This window comes from Saimiri boliviensis, chromosome 9 (assembly GCF_048565385.1).
Source record: "Saimiri boliviensis isolate mSaiBol1 chromosome 9, mSaiBol1.pri, whole genome shotgun sequence".
In the NCBI taxonomy this organism is placed as follows: Eukaryota; Metazoa; Chordata; class Mammalia; order Primates; family Cebidae; genus Saimiri; species Saimiri boliviensis.
The window spans coordinates 76,889,418-76,905,600 of record NC_133457.1 but is presented as its reverse complement, the minus strand read 5'-3'; the positions used below and the strand labels follow the sequence as shown (position 1 = coordinate 76,905,600).

Genomic DNA, 16,183 nt, shown 5'->3' with positions numbered 1-16,183 from the left:
GTCCTAATTCTTCTTTTACCTTTTACCCCCTCTGCTTCCAAGATATTGCATTACCTTCATTTCCTTCTACTTTTTTTTTTTTTTTTTTTGAGATAGGGTCTCCTTCTGTCGCCCAACCTGGAGTGCAGTGGCATGATCATAGCCTATTGCAGCCTGAACTTCTGGGCTCAAGTATCCTCCTTCCACAGTCTCCTGAGTAGCTGGTATTACAGTTGCGCCACCACACCTGGCTTCTATGTTTTTAAGAGACTGGCTTTTCATAGCTGAACCCATTTCTGTTATGTGGAAAACTCGCAAGTTTTCGTACTTACCTTTTTGGATTTATTTTTTCTCTTTCCTTTTTCCCCCATTAGAATTTCTTTAATTTTATTCACTAATATGGAAATAGTACTCCATGAGATCACAACTCTTATATAAGCTCCATGGGATCATGTAACTCTTATATTCATTCACTTATTACTTGCTTATGCATGTATTCAGAAAATATTTATTATGTGACGGACACTGTTCTACTCACTGAGGAAACAACAGTGAATAGTACAAAAATCCCTGATTTCACTGAGCTTAGAATTTGTTGGAGATTTCAAAGAATAAACAGTATAAATATATAAAATATATAATAAGCAGGAGAAGTGCTAAGGTAAAAACTAATGCAGGGAAGAGCAATAGAACTTTTCTTTTTGAGACGGGTCTCCAGTTGGATCTAATGGCCAGGGAGGGCTTTAAGGAGAGGATGACATTTTAGTAAATACCTAAAAGAAGTGATGAATGAACCACGAGCTATGAGGACATCTGATGGAAGAACATTCCAGGCAGAGAAACAGCACAGGCCTTGTGGTGGCAGAAGAATTAGTATGTTTAATCAATAGCAAGGAAGTCACCGTGGCTGAGGCCAACTGAGTAAAAGGAAGAATTAAGAGCTAAAGTCAAGCAGGTCACGAGAGGCTTTATAGGAAGTTTTAAGAATTCTGGATTTCCATTCTGCGTAAGATCAAAGCCTCCTGAGCGTTTATGAAAGCAGAGGATGTGATCTAACCTACATTTTAAAGGTATACCACTTTAATTGTTTTGGCACCTGTGCTGGGAAAATTGCAAAGGGGAATGACGGAGACCAGCTGGGGACTACTGAATAACCTGGGCAAGAGATGGTAATGGCTTGGATCAGAATGGCAGCAGAAGTGGAGAAAGGTTCTAGATATACTTTGAAGGTAGAGTTGACAGGATTTGTTGAGGATGGTTAATAAGGTAGGAGACACAAATAGATGTCAAGGGTGATGCCACAGTTTCTGGCCTGGCCATTGGAAGGCTGGGGCTATGTTTTCCTGAAATCAAGACTGAGAGGGAGGGTCATTAGCTCAACTTCAGCCATGTTTAAATTAGAGAAACCTATTGGGTATCCAGGGACGATGTATCACTGGATGAGGAGGAGTGGACATACCACGCTAGAGTCAGGGGAAAGGCCTAAGTTGGAGCTGTTCATTTAGAGACGGTGTTTCTAGCCATGAGATCAGGTAACACCCACAAAAGATCAAGAAAAGGGACTAAAGGACTGTATCTTTTGGCTTTCCAATGTTTAGAGGTTAGAGACATGAGACACAATTAGAAAAGAAGGAGTGGCTGGAGATGGAGGAAGAAAACCCCTTCTGAGTATCTGTATCTGACACATAATTGGAAGGCAAATACCTGCTAAATGAGTTATATTCATTAATATTTTAAATAATTTAAATTAATGAATGTGGGTCTCCATCCTAGGTCTTTTGATTTCTCTCCTAAGCTGTTTATTTGTAAAGCACCTTTTCTGTGGTTGGCATTGGTGAAAGGACTTGGGATACAATAATGAATGAGAGACTGTCTCTGCCCATAAAGAGCTGACAGAAGAAAACTATGGACTAGTATCTCTCAGCAAAGATGCAAAAATTCTTTATAAATCTTTAGTAAATTAAATCCAGCAAGATTAAAAAAAGGACAATATATTTTGATCAAGCAGAATTTTCCATTGGAACTCAAAGCTCATTTAACATTCATAAATCCACCAATGCAATTTATTTTTGCAATGTGCAAAAATCCACACTGACAAAATACAGAATAAAAGCAGTATGACTTTAACAGATACAGAACAAGCATTAAATAAAATTTAACTCTAATTCATACTTAGAAAAACAAAACAGAACAAAACCTCTCAGCAAACCAGAATAGAAGGGAACTGCCTCAATTTAATGAGAGCTTAAAGGGGGTAAAAAGGCATCACAGTTAATGATGAAAGATCAAGTGGTTTCCAAAAGGGATTTGAAAAGGCAAGGATGTATATCTTCACCTCTTCTACTCAACATTTTTGAAGATCCTAGTCATTACAATAAAGAAAATTAAGAGAAAGAAAGAAGAAGGGTAAGGGAGAAGAAAACATAAAGGTTAGAAAGAAGTAAAACTGTTTTGTTGTTGTTGTTGTTGTTGTTTGAGACAGTCTTGTTCTGTCGCCAGAGCGCCAGGCTGGAGTGCAGTGGCACAATCTTGGCTCACTGCAACCTCTGCCTCCTGGGTTCAAGCAATTCTCCTGCCTCAGCCTCCCGAGTAGCTGGGACTACAGGCACATGCCACCACGCCCAGCTGATTTTTGTATTTTTTTTAGTAGAGACGGGGTTTCACCATGTTGGCCAGGATGGTCTCGATCTCTTGACCTCATGATCCATCCACCTCAGCCTCCCAAAGAAGTAAAACTGTTTTTATTCACAGATAGCATGATTACGTACATGAAAAGTCCAAAGAAATTTAACTGTAACTAGAGAGTGAATTTTGGTAAGTCTCAGAAAACAATATACTCCTCAAATCAGTTATATTTCTGAAACTTAGCAACTACAATTGGGAAAAGACATGCAAAAAATTTTTTTTATAATTGCATCAAAAAAGAATAAATTTCACAAAAGAATGTGCAAGACATTTATACTGAAAACTACCAAACAGCGATGATAAATTAAAGACAAGCTAAATAAATGGGAAGATGTACAATGTTCATGGACTGGAAGTTTCAATATTGTTAAGATGTCAATTCTTCTAAAATTGAACTATTGATTCAACAAAATCCAAACATAATTCTGGCAAGCTTTTTAAAAAATACACATGTATCAAATGCTTCTAAGTTCATGGGAAAATGAAAAGAAATAGATTAGCCAAGACGATATTAAGACTGACATTACCTGAATTCAAGGCACACTATAAAAATATAATAATTAAGAAATCACTATAGTGGACCAGGATAAAAAAATATTTCAATAAAACAAAATATAGAATCCAAGAAGAGAGCCACACCTACATGGTAATTGATTTACAATAAAGGCAGCATATCAATTTGATGGAAGAAAAAAGTCTGTTTCAATAAAGACACTGAAACAACTGGAGAGCCATATGGAAAAGTGAACCTTGACCTTCATCGCATATCAGACACAAAAACTGAGAGGATTACAGACTGAAATGTTAAAGCTAAAACCATAAAGCTTCTAGAAAAAAAATATGAGAAAATATTCATGACCTTAGGATAAGCAAGAATTTTTTAGGGTAAGAAAGAAAATAAATTGGACTTTATAGAATTTTCTACAACTCTGCCCATCACAAAACGGAAAAGGCAAGTCATACTTATTCACCAAACAGAACACAGCCACAAGGTCCATCCAGAGGAGTATAAATTAAGTCTGTGTCACCTAACAGAATATTCCACAGTAAGGAAAATGAAAAAACCACAACTACATGTAACATCATGAAAATAATCCAAATATAATGATGAGTGAAAGAAACAGACACTAAAAAGTTCCTACTACATAATTTCACTCCTAGAAAGTTCAAAACCAAGTAAAATGAATCAACAGGCCCAGAAGTCAGGTTAGCAGCCACTTCTTCATTGTATTAGTGATAGGGATGGAGCATGAGGGAAAATTCTGAGGGCTGGCAATATCCTCTATTTTGATCTGGGGTGGGATTACACAAGTGTGTTCACTTTGAAAACATCCATCATGGCATAAACTTATAATTTGTGCCCTTTTCATTATTAACATTGTATTTCCAAGGAAATATTTTCTAGAAAACAGCAAGAATATAGAGGATTTGAAGAAGACAACTAACAAACTCATTGTAATGGAAACATATAAATAACTCTACCCAACAATTTCAGAAAACACATTCATTTTAAGCATGTACAGAATACTTTTTAAAAACTGACCACATCCTCGGCCAAGGGTCCACAAATAGAGCCAGCAGGGCCTAATTCTAACCTGGTACCTACTTCTGTATGGTCTGCAAGCTAAGAATGCTTTTTACTTTGTAAATAGTTGGAAAAAAATTAAAGGAGTATTTTGTGATGTGAAAATTACGAGATTTAAATTTCAGTTCATAAATAAAGTTTTAATGGAACACAGCCACAGTTATCCACTTACACATTCCCTCCCTCCCTCCCTCCCTTCCTTCCTTCCTTCCTTCCCTTCCTTCCTTCCCTTCCTTCCCTTCCTTCCCTTCCTTCCTTCCCTTCTTTCCCTTCTTTCCCTTCCTTCCTTCCTCCCTCCCTCCCTTCCTTCCTTCCTTTTTTGAGACAGAGTCTCATTCTGTTGCCCAGGCTGGAGTACAGTGGTGCAATCTCAGCTCACTGCAACTTTCCAGCTAATTTTTTTTATACTTTTAGTAGAGACGGGGTTTCATCATGTTAGCCAGACTGGTATTGATTTCCTGGCCTCAAGTGACCTGTGCACCTCAGCTTCCCAAAGTGCTGTGATTACAGGTGTAAGCCACTGCGCCCAGCCCACATACACATTTTCTATAGCTACTTTTATACAATAATGACAGTTATGTAGTTGTCACAGACCCAAAGCCTAAAATATTTACTATCTGGTCCTTTACAAAAAATGTTTGCTGACCTCTGTTCTAGGTCATAAGGCAAATCTCAATAAATTTCAGGAGGTAGAAATTTTATAATCCATATTCTGTGCCCAAAAAGCTGTTGACAACAAACAACAAAATGATAATTGGGACAAACCTCTATGTTTAGAAATTAAGAAATACTCTTCTAAATAACTCATGGGTGACCAAAATATTGAAATGGAAATTTAGCAACATGTTAAGCTAACTGATAAAATAAGAAGAGTAGATATTATAACTTACACCTTATAGCAGTACTTACAAGGACTGTGTAGAATCAAATGCTCACATTAGAAAGAAATAGAGACGACAACATAATGAGACAGGCACCCATCTCAAGAAATACTGAAGAATCAAAAGAATCGAACAAATTCAAAGAAAGCAGAGGAGAAGAACTACTAAAGATAAAAGTCATCATTAAAAATAGAAAACAAACATACAATAAAGGAGAACCAAGATTGACAGTTTTAAGGAACCATAATGAAAAAAAAATCACGTCCTTTGCAGCAACATGGATGCAGCTGGAGGCCATTATCCTGAGCAAATTAACATAGGCACAGAAAACCAAATACCACATGTTCTCACTTATAAATGGGAGCTAAACATTGAGTACTCATGGACATAAAGATAACAACAAAAATTGTATAAAAAGATGGCAACAACAGAAACTGAGAACTACTAGAAGGGAGAGGGAGGGGAGAAAGGGTTGAAAAATTAACCATTGGGTACTACGCTGAATAACTGGGTGATGGGACCATTTATACCCCAAACCTCAGCATCATGCAATATACCCAGGTAATAAACCTGCACATGTACTCCTGGAATCTAAAATAAAAGTTGAAAAAAAAAAAGTTGGGTTTTTGAAAAAAGTCTAATACAATTGACAAGTCTTTGGGAAGGTGAATCAAGAAAAAAAAAAGCACAAATAAATAATCTTAGAAATAAAAAGGAATCTAACTATAGATACTTGGAAAATATATGTAGCTTTATGCCTATAAACTTAAAAATTTAGATGAAATGGCCAAATGCCAAAAAAATACAATTTAGGAAACAGACACAAGATGATATATAAAAGCCATAATTCTATGAGCTTTTAAGTAGATGAATCACAGTAGAAAAAAACATTTTAACAAGGAAATGCCTTCTCTGGCAAATTCTATAAAATCTTCAAAGAACAAATAACTATTATTTTGGAGAAACTTCAAAATTTAATGAAAGATGACATCAAGTATTAGTCCTAAGCAGAAACTTATCTCAGTATTTCGTCCTACTGAGCATGTATATTTAACAACCACCTAAAGTTTCTGAGTGAGAAAGTTTCAGAGAAACTTCCAAACTTTCCATAGTATAAGAAAAGCGAAAACAAACTCATTTTATTAGATTAGTACAATCTTAATACCAAGATGAAGGGCCAATCTCACTCATGAACATGCTTACAAAAACCCTAACAAAATATCAGCAAGCCAATTCAAATATGTGCAAAAGTAACACAGTATCATGACCAAGTCGGGTATATCCCAAGAATACCTATCTGGGTTTTCAGTAAAAATCAATCTGTATACAACCACGTTAATAGATAGAATGAGAAAAGTCAGATAATTATCTCAAAAGACATTCAAACAAGTGTTTTATAAAACTCAAAATCCAATTATGGAAAAAATTTCTTAGCAATCTTGGAATAGAAGGGAACTTCCCTAATCTGTTAAAGAATATCTATTGTAACCACTAAATGTTGAAACATTGAGAACTTGATGTGTGAGACTGTGAAGGAGAAAAGAAATGTCCTCCTACATCACATCTACCAACATCTGCACTGGAGATCCCTGCCAATACAGTAATATAAAACAGAAATAGAGGATTATGAATTAGAAAGGAAGAAGCAAAACTGTTCTTTTTTTTTAGATGGTATAACTATACTCAGAGAATCTCCAAAATAATCTATGGCAAATGGTCAGAATTTGCCATAGAAAGGAGAGTTTATCAAAGTCACTGAATACCGAATAAACTCACCAAAAATCCAAATGCATTTCTGTCCACCAGCAACAAGTGGTTAGAAAAATAATTATTATTTACAACAGCATAAAAATATAAAGTCCACAGGAATAGATCCAACAAGGTAAGTATAAAGAAAGTTACAAAACTTTATTGAGAGATGTTAGTCTAAATAAATGAAATGACAAATTTGTTCTTAGACTAGAAGACTCAATATTGTTGTGACTTTCCTTCCAAGATTGACCTATATGGATTAAATGCATTGCATGTATGTATCTTGACAAGCTGACTCCAAGACATTTATAGAAATGAATTTGGCTAAAAAAGCCAAGGAAGAACTGGGTAGAGACTTGCCTTACCTCATAGCAAGATACGGTCTAACCTGTGGTAAGAAATACAGTATGAATGAGGCACATGGGACCAGTGGAGTTATAGGAGGACCCACCCACACAGCCTCCTGCCTGTTTGATGACTGCTGAAAACTCACTCACTAAGCTAACTGGGATATATTACCCCATGAGGTAGGGATATTGACCCATAAGGTATGGTATGTCCTGGAAACCAGGGACCAATGTAAAATAGTATTTCTTCCACAACCAGAATATTCAGGTTTATGTATGGCAGGGGGATGAGGGTAGTGCCTCTCACTTTACTCCTCCTGACCCATATGTAATTTTTTCCTATTCCTAAGGTGCTAGTCTCTGACTTTAGTTTTTAATACTTAGGGGAGCAGCATTCCTAGCAGAAGAAGACATCGTGTTCTCAGGGGGAAGTGGAAACTGATGGTCAGGTATCTTAGGCTCTGCAGACCACTGGACACTGAGGCAGTAAAGGAAGTTCCAGGATAGACAGGGCAAGTGGTCCTGCCAGGGGAAACAGAGCTGCTGCTGTACAAAGTGGATGAGGAAGGGTTCTCGTGGAGCACCCAGTCCTAATCCCATGCTCAACAGTAAATTTAATGGAAGTCAATATCAAGTATTAGTCCTAATCAGAACCTGATCTCAGTATTTCGTCCTGCTGAGCATGTATATTTCACAACCACCTCAAGTTTCTGAGTGACTCATAAGTGCCCTCTCCTAGCATGCTGACCAAAGCCTGGGGATTAGTAAGATTTTCCATGACTGCTGACAAACTGGATTTCCTTACCACTTGCAGATTAGGAGCTGCATGTGGAGCCCCTATCATGTGTTCCTTGACTAAAGAAGCGCAGTGTTCAGGGGAAGCACGCACCTAGAAGGTACAGCCCAAATTAATTTCCCTCTCAGGTCTGAGTCCAGATGAAGACACTTCATACCCAGGGAATCCCTTCGGCAAGATACTGTGAAAGCAAAGAAAGCCTTTTACAGCGAAATGATGACGCTGAAGCCCATGTTTCAACACCAGCCAGCAGGCCAGCACAAGGAGCTGCCCAGTTATTGGAGCAAGAACAAAGAAGAATCCTTGGGACACAGAAAATGATCTGAAATACCCATTTGATTTGTGGGGATTAATCTTTGAAGGTGCAATGCAGATATCCTGATCTTCCAAAGCAGGGCACTGAAGAACTGAACTCTGTTCCAATTCCTCACAGATAACCTCCAGCCTTCAGGATTGGAATATTGCCATAGATGGGCCTACCGAGAGGCAGGCCATGTTGAAAACGACAAATGAAGAATAGGCGTGGCTTAACTTACCCAGTTTCATCAGTTATTCATCCTGCTAAAAAACTGCAGGTATTGTGTTCATAACATAGATATATCTGTGATTTCTGTGTCCAGATTTTTGGTACTGCTTTTATTATTCAGAGGTAGGTGACTTAATACAAAGGCCAAGAATTCAAATTTCTCTTTGACTTCACACATACAACTATAATGTGAACAAAGGATGTGTACACAGAATACAAACAGCCCTTCACTAAAAAGCATCTGATACCGGTGTGAAAACTGATACCTCTCTCAATCTTAAAGAGATTCAGTCTACTGGGATTCAGGATTCTGGAGTTGGTACTAGCATCAAGTACTCTTGGACAAATTATTTATACTCATATCAACTACATACATATCTGGAGCACAAAGGCAGTGCTGTCTGCCCTACGGGCCTCACAAAGTGACTAGCAGATTAAAATGCCACATCAACCCCGAAAGCATGTTGCAAATAGTACTGTTGTAATGAGAGGCAAGGTAGAAAAACCATACAATTTTGAGATACATATAAAAACATTAAGAGAAATGTAAGGTATACTTCTGAGAAAGAGAATGTTTATTTCCACACACTCCTGTCTCTGTAGTATATAAATACATTCTCTAAAATACCAGAAGGTAGCTTTTAGGAAAAGTGAATACTCAGAGGACTCTAAAACTTTGTCTGAAAATTCTATAGACTACTGTGAATATTTCTGGATCAAACGCAGCAGGGATTTCACATGCCATCTGTTTAACAGGTATTCATTTGCATCCTTTGATCAAAGTTCTGTTAAGGGCTGTGGGGGAATACAGATATATATAAGTTGAGTCTCTGATCTGAAAGTAGTTTGCAGGAGAGGTAAAACTATGTATTCAAGAAGGCAAAAGGAGAGAAAAAAAAAAGCTTTAGGGTAGACAGAGATAAAACATTCTGGAGCTACAGAGAGTTCTTTTCCAGTTGAGAGAAGCCACGGAAGGCTTCATGTAGGAGGTAGTCATGACTGTGGGTGTTGGCAGAGATTCATGATCGAAAGAGTGGAGCACTCCAGACAAATGGTAAAAACGGGAATGAAAATATGAGGTGGGTCTGGCTCTCTTTTCCAGGGCAGGGTTACCCAAAGTGCATTTCATGAGATAATAATTTAGCTGAGTGCTAGCTGGTTTATATGAATGCTGTGTCTACAGTTAATGATTAAAGTATTATAGATGAATAAACAGAAAGACGGTGTATAGAACAAGGCAAAGGGCTGCACAGAGCTCCTGGGGGATTCCTGAGAGCAAAGTGAAGTCAGAGCAGGGCCACAAAAGTAAGGCAGGTATAGATGCCTAGACTGGATCTGAGAAGAATGGAACGCTCTGGAATACGTATTTACAGAAATGCATGGACATAAGTGAAAAGGCTGAAGAACAGGTGTGAAGAGCCAGATGACATGGGACTTGATGAAATGCCCTGCAGAAATCACCAGCTTTCTCTTAAGACTCTGCACTGCTGTACTTGCCCACCCCTGCTCATCTACCCACTTCATGTCCTGGTCATCGAAATGAAAGCAACACAGAGCACAGTGTAAGTTTCCCGTCTTTTTCTTAATGGGAAGGCTGAGCTGAAGGCACACTCACTGTGTGGGTCAGCAGGAGATAAGATCTGGTGGGTGGTGAGAATTGGAAAGGCTGCAGATCTGTTGGGTGGTCCTCACAAATTAGGTGGCCAGAAATCAAAATGGTAAAGTCAGGTAGGAAAGAGTACATATTTTTATACTTGGAGAGAAATACCAATGCACATCACAGAATGAAAGAAGAAAGGGCCTGTAAAGTCAATAGTAATTGCAATCATGATCACAATCTCTAAAACAGATCAATGTAACTGGCAGGGAATATTGCAACAATGAATTAGAAAAAGCAGCCAATAAGAAAAGAAAACTGAAAGTTTCTACACACATGGGAAGTGCAAGTGCAGAGTTGTTAGTGGGTTGAGCAGGCCAGAGCTGCTTTCCATGTAAGAGCCTGCCCAAGGATGGTTGCCCTGAGAAGCCTGGACCCAGCTGCTCCAAAGGTAGAATTTCCTCATCTCTAAGGCATCAGGACCATCCACTGAGGCTCAACCTGTAAGAGACCTGTGGAACCTCATAATGCAGAGCAGGTCTTCTCTTTGTGATCTGTCAATAACAAAGCACTGACCTCACATACCAGGGACTGTGTGCAACACCCTAAATACTGCATATGAACTTAGGAAAACAGAACTTCTTGGAGGCATTTCATTAGAACTACAAACAACATGTTTTCCCCACATTTCTCACAAGATCCTATAAGTAAATCTTAGACAATCAAGTTCTAATGAATAATGAGAGAATCAAGTGCCAGACTAGAAATAATGAAGGATAAAAATGGAGGCTAAAAGGGGGGGCGGGGGAGTCGTTTCTGGATATTCAGAGAGAGCTATATGGACCTTGAGCTATTCTTGTGCTCCAGCGATGTCGGTGCACAAACACAAGGGTGTCAGGGTGTCCTGCGTAAAGGTCAGAACAGACAACCTAAAATGGTCCCTTCACCTCTGTGATCTAGGATTCGAGGATCTGACACAGTTTCTCCCTCTGGGAAATTCACGATTCCACAGGGATTACGAATTGAGAGGGTGTGTTTGTACTTGTACATTTTTACCTGAGATGTCACAGATAAATCTGCTAAGATATTGTACCAAAAGACAATAATTTTCTTATTGGGAAAAATAATAGTAGTCACATTATTTACCAGAGACACCATGGAGGCCACGCACTGAACATTTTATAAACATTTTATGAACAGTAAAATGTGTTCAATCCTGAATGACTTCTTGTGTGCTGTACGGCTCAGGATGGTTATGTGGGAAGGGGAAGGCCAGACATCATCCTCCAGGAACAAATAACTCCACGCAGCACCAGCAAAGCAGCACTCTCTGAGGAAAGGCTGCTCTGGAAATGGTTTATCGGGCTTGGGCTAGTTTCTTGAAAGGTGGGAAAAAGCAGATTTAAATTCTATTTTGCAGAGCCTGAACCAAACACAGAAAGGGATTTCCAAACAGTGAGAAAGTCTTCTCAGGCAACAATATGGCATCTCCATGAATATATTTTGAAGACAGACTTCATCATTTAATTGGGCCTGTAAGTGATTCTCCTTTGGAATGCCTTTGTAGTCAATGATTCTTAGTGATTAGTTATCTACACCTAGACACTTTGTATGTGTCTAGGTGTAGATATTTTGGTATTTATTCTGCTTGATGTTCCTGGGTCTCCTGGATCTGTCATTAATTTTTAAAAATTCTCAGCTATGAGAATTTCCAATATTTCTTCTCCTTCCTCTTCCTTGTATTCTCATTACATGTCATTACCTCTTTTGTGATTGTCATTCAGGTCTTGGAAGTTCTGTTCAGATGTTTTTCAACCTTTTCTCCTCTTTGCATTCCAGTTTCACGGTTTCTACTGACATCCTCAGGCTCACAATTTCTCTCCTTGGCCATGCCCAGTTTACTGATGAGCCCATCAGGCATTCTTTGTTTCTGCCACAGGGTTTTTGGTTTCTAGCATTTCATTTTAATTATTTCTTGGAGTTTCTATCTCTCTACTTACATGAGACATCTCTTCTTGTATGCTGTCCACTTTTTCCGTTAGTATCCTTAGCATATTAATCATAGTTATTTTAAATAGCCAATCTAGTAATTCTAAAGTCTCTGCCATGTTTGAGTCTGGTTTTGATGCCTGCTATGTCTCTTAGAATTATTCCTTTTGCCTTTTAGTATGCCTTATATTTTTTGTTGAAAGCTATACATGATGTATTGGGTAAAATGAACTGAAGTAATCAAGCCTTTAAATGTGGGGTTTTCTGTTTATCTGGTTAACAGGCCCTGTTTCTTGTTTTCCATAGTTGTAGATGTCGGAGGTTAAAATTTCTTTGGATTTCTTTAATTTTATCTCCCATGTTATTTCTAGGCTTTCTTACAGAACTTAAATAAGATCTAGGATGTACAGTTCTTTCAGCTGTACTCCATTATTACACAAAAGCCCTCCTGATACAGTAGTTACGTATGGGGAAGAGGAAGCATTCTGCAGTCCTAGGATTAGGTTTCAGTCGTTCAGTGAGCCTGTGACCCTAGGCTGTGACTTCAAAAGTGCTTCTCAGTTTTGTTTTCTTGTTTCCTTCCAATCCCAACTTAGATGAGATAGGAAGAGTAGAGGGAGTTGGTGGTGTTTCCCTTTCCCCAGGCCAGATAGGCTGTATTAAAATAGTTTCTCTTGGCTGAGCACAGTGGCTCCATGCCTGTAATCTCAGCACTTTGAAAGGCTGAGGTGAGTGGATCACTTGAGCTCAGGATTTTGAGACCAGCCTGGATAACACAGTGAAATTCTGTTTCTTAAAAAAAAAAAAAATACAAAACTTAGCTAGGTATGGTGGCATATACCTTTAGTCCCAGCTACTCAGGAGGCTAAGGAGGGAGGATTGCTTAAGCCCAAGAGGTGGGAGTTGCAGTGAGCCGAGATCGTGCCACTGCACTCTAGCCTGGGTGACAGAGCCAGATTCGGCTCCCTCGACAAAAAAAAAGTTTCTCTTGAGGGCAGACTTTGTTAAGAATAACAAAATACTTTAGGCATACAGGGATCCCTAGGTATATGAGAGGGACTGGCTCCAGAACCAATGCCCTGTGCATGCCAAAATCCAAGCATACTTAATTCCCAAAATTAGTCCACAAATACAAAAGTCAGCCCTCCATTTGCATGGGTTTTGTTTCCCACAAATACTGTATATGGACTCAGGAAGACAGAGCTTCTTGGAGGCATTTCATTAGAACTACAAGCAACATGCTTTTCCCACATTTCTAATAAGATCCTGTAAGTAAATGTTAGACAATCGAAGTTCTAATGAAGAACGAGAGAATCAAGTGCCAGACTAGAAATAACGAAGGATAAAAAGGAGAGGCTAAAAGGGAAAAAAACTGGTTTCTGGATACCATCCATATGGTTGAAAAACATCCACGGCTAAGTGGACCCACACAGTTCAAACCCATGTTGCTCAAGAGTCAACTGTATTTCTAAATGGCTGCTTTCTCCCCTTTTTGCCAAAGAGAGGGGATTTTCCTCCAGTTTTTACTGTGAGAACCTGGTAGGTATCCTAGAGGTAAAACTCACAAAAGTGTGGGGGATTGTGAGCCAGCCGCACTTGACTCTATTAAACTCTCAGATTTGTCCACAATAAGCCTCCTGCAACTGGCAAATTATAATTTAAGTATTCCTGCTGTGGTACTGGTTTCCCAGAGGTTTCTGCTCCCGGGCTTCTGTCCTGTTAGCTGTGATTCTCTGTATCTGCCTGTCTGCCTCTCTAACTTTAGGGACAGGAGTTTGCCTGGCCACTTCAATTCTCTGATGGATCGTCAACTTGTTCTTTTTCTTGCTGTAAGGATGGGAGTGATGACCATCAAGCTCCCTACATGCTGAACTGGAAACCAGACATCTCCCTATCTGAATTAAAGCAGGCTCCCTCCTGCCCATTCTATCACTCTGCTTTGCTTTACTTTGAAACACCTATTCCTATTTTAAAAAAAAAGAGACTCTGGCTAAACCATTTATTTATTTATTTATTTACTGGCCATCTCCCTTACTAAAATTTAGATTCCAGGGGAGTGGGACCCTCAGCCCTTGACACAGTACCTGTCATGAAGCAGCCTCAACAGATAGATGTTGCCTGCTTGACTGAAAGAAGGGCTCCCGCTCCCTAGGGACGGATTCCTGGGCATTAACCAAGTCTGTTGCCCCTTTCTACATTTCTAGAATAAGGTCTCTTGTGACCATCTGTGTTTTGCTTCATGGAGATACATGAAAGGCCAGGGGAAAGGGTGATGCGAGTGGCCTTAGGATCCTGAGTAGCCTTCTTCCACGGCCACAGTTCTGTTTGGTGGGTTTGAGGAAAAGTTTCCACAATTAAAATACAAAAATTTTAAAACTGCAAAGATTGGGCAAAGCTGTTTTGGTATCAGTGTCTACCGCAGAGAGGAAGCAGTCAGATCTGTGAGAATTCAAATGGGAGCGAAGAAGAATGAGACTGTTAGTTTTACAGGGGTGCCTAATAATGAGCTTTCCCTCTATGATAGCACTGGTAGAAAATGCAAAAAGGAAAATCAAGGACCTACTGATAGTCTAAGATGATTCATGTTGCCAGGTTCTAATAAGAAACAAATAAGAAAAGAAGAAAGAATAACCCTTTCTTCTATCTTTAGTAACACCACACTTCAAAAAATTTATTTAAAAAATATTCTATATAAAAAAATAAGTGTACTTCCTCTTATGGCTTACAGCAAAAGCAGTCCAGTAATAGGTGAGGTGGACTTGTAATGAAAGTATTCATGAAAAACAACAACAACAACAAAAGAGCAAAAAACTCAACAACAAAAAACTAATACATTTCAAGTATAGCACAGAAAATACTACTGAAAAGATAAATTCTCTGATTCTGGGGCAATGAGTGCTGTTTCTCTTTCACAGAAGTTCGGTGTGTTCCAGATTTCCACCCTCCTTGCTAGGCTGAGTGGCTAACGGTGTGCGCACCTGTGTGCAGGAACCTAGGTCACATGCTGAGGGGTTTCGGGAGCGTGCTGTCTCTTCAGCCAAAAGGCCCCTCCTACTGGGTGGCTCAGAGGCAGAGAATGAGAGCTGCTTTGCTTTCTTACACTACCATTTGCCATTTGGTATGTACACAGGCTGGCTCTGGCTGGCCCAAGGAGAGAGGAGGAAGCAAATAAGAGGAAGATGTATATGCAAAGACCAACTTAAAGGGAAACAACATCAACTTCTGAGGAAAATCCATTGAGAAGAAAGTCTAAAAAGCCAAATTGTTGTGAAAGATAAAACAGCAGCTAAGAGTTAATAATAGCAGGCTATAGATTTTCTTCCATCTGCAGCATGGCTTATTGTATAAATAAATGTTCTTTAGTATTCTTCAGCAACTGCTCGTGGGTGACTCAGTCTTTCAAAAACTGAACAAAAGGAATAATACAAATCCCTTGTATCCAGGGAATTCCTCTAATTAGAAGTGGAATGAATTAGAGAAGAAATTTGATTTTAATTTAACATCTGCAAATGACAGATGCCTTTTCACATAGTTCTCAATGTCATTCCTTTACTAAAAATAATGCTAATAACAATAATAACAAATTATCCAAACAGAACATAATGTAGTAATCCATTTAATAAATATTTTAGTACATTCTGGTTGTTTGGTATTTTCAATGATCTTTTCTAAATAAATAATTCTTTGTATATTCAAAGGTTACCAATATACTTTCTCTGAGAATTTCCCAGAGTATTTTAAAGGTCATGATTTACTCTTAAACAGGTTAGTTGGTTGAGACTAGGATAAATATTTAAGAAAACTGCACATATAAATAAAAAGAAAGAAATTTACATAACCATGTTACAAAGTCAAATACACTCCCTATACTGTGAGGCCAAACTAGTACGCTTAAAAGATTTCCTTTCAAACTTAGTGCCAATCCTAGGCTCCTTTCAGCCTCCCATGTACAAATGCTCTTGTAACTTCTGGCGTATCAGCCTTTTCCCAGCATTTCTGGGCACCTGTTCCAGGCACAGGTCCTGGGCTAGATGTCACCCTGAAAA

At 38.7% G+C, this 16,183-nt stretch overlaps 1 protein-coding gene across 8 annotated transcripts in view; it reads right to left on the bottom strand.

The window, feature by feature from the left end:
* Positions 1 to 16,183, bottom strand: part of RALGAPA2 (Ral GTPase activating protein catalytic subunit alpha 2) — a 320,763-nt gene that overhangs the window by 82,552 nt on the left and 222,028 nt on the right. The gene's annotated exons all lie outside the window — the stretch shown is intronic.